Raw genomic sequence first — 1,202 nt, forward strand, 5'->3', positions numbered from 1 at the left:
GCCGCTCTCTGCTCTTACACATGGGTCTGCTGCTCGGTTGGGCTCTGGATCCGGGAAGCTCCTGTCCGGACAAGTCGACGCACCAGCACTGAGCCACGCTGGCGTGACACTGCAGGGGTTCGTAAGCACCGTAAGCGTCACAGCTGGGCACGTACTGACCGACGGCCGGACGCGGACGGAAGAAGAAGAATTCACCCGAGGAAGAGGACGAGGCCTGGGCTGCTTCTCTGTGACGCTCACACGCCGTCTGCTCACGATCTGCAGCGGACAGACAGACGAAAAATCAATCATTCTATTGCTCTTTTGCAATAACAGACATGACAAAACCAGTCTTAAGTAGCACAGGTATATTTGTAGCAATAGCCAACAATACCGGTACATTGTATTTTTCTTTTATGCCAAAAATCATTAGGATATTAAGTAAAGATCTGCTATAGATGATCTATGTGACCGTCCTCCAGTCAACCACACAACAGTCATGACATTAGAACTTATATATTTTGCATAAAGAACATGAAGCCTAGTTTTAGGATCAGTATTGTGATAATAGCATATTTCCCCTTTAAATTTTCATTATTGTGATGCAAAAAAAAGACATCAAATACATCACAGCAGCATTTGTTTTACTTAATTTAATTAATGCTGGATCATTTTAATTGAATTTTATTTTATTTTAATCATTGTACCCGGACAGGCTGATTTTCCTTACAATACTAGAATCTTAAAAATCCTAAAAATGCCCTAAAAAATGTAATAAAAATAAATAAATACAATTTTAATATATGTTTTTTGTGGTCTTAATGTGAGTGTTTCATTTTTATTTTTTACTATTTATTACAATAATTTTTATTTATTATTTGTATGTATTTATTTTTTAAATAATTTGTAATATTTATTTTAATTAATAAAATGCATGTTTTCATATAAGGCTCAAAGTCCTGGCCTACATTATTTCCACAGCACCATTTGTTGTACTGAATTTAATTAACGCAGAATTAATTTAATTTAGACAGGATGATTTTAATTTCAGTATTAGTCTTAAAAATCTTTAAAAGGCCGTAAAAATAAAGAAACAAACTTTAAAATCAACATGAAATCCAAATGGACTCTATTTATTATCTTAACATATGAATTTTTTTTATTATTTATTATTATAATTGTTTTAGATTATTTTAATTAATTTAATATTTAAAAAAATTTTA

At 32.9% G+C, this 1,202-nt stretch overlaps 1 protein-coding gene across 1 annotated transcript in view; it reads right to left on the reverse strand.

The window, feature by feature from the left end:
- The window catches only part of LOC107740077 (nidogen-1-like), a 51,047-nt gene that overhangs the window by 12,477 nt on the left and 37,368 nt on the right, over window positions 1–1,202 (reverse strand). The gene's annotated exons all lie outside the window — the stretch shown is intronic.

The sequence above is a fragment of the Sinocyclocheilus rhinocerous genome, unplaced genomic scaffold, assembly GCF_001515625.1.
Source record: "Sinocyclocheilus rhinocerous isolate Xijiao unplaced genomic scaffold, SAMN03320098_v1.1 scaffold1186, whole genome shotgun sequence".
NCBI lineage: Eukaryota > Metazoa > Chordata > Actinopteri > Cypriniformes > Cyprinidae > Sinocyclocheilus > Sinocyclocheilus rhinocerous.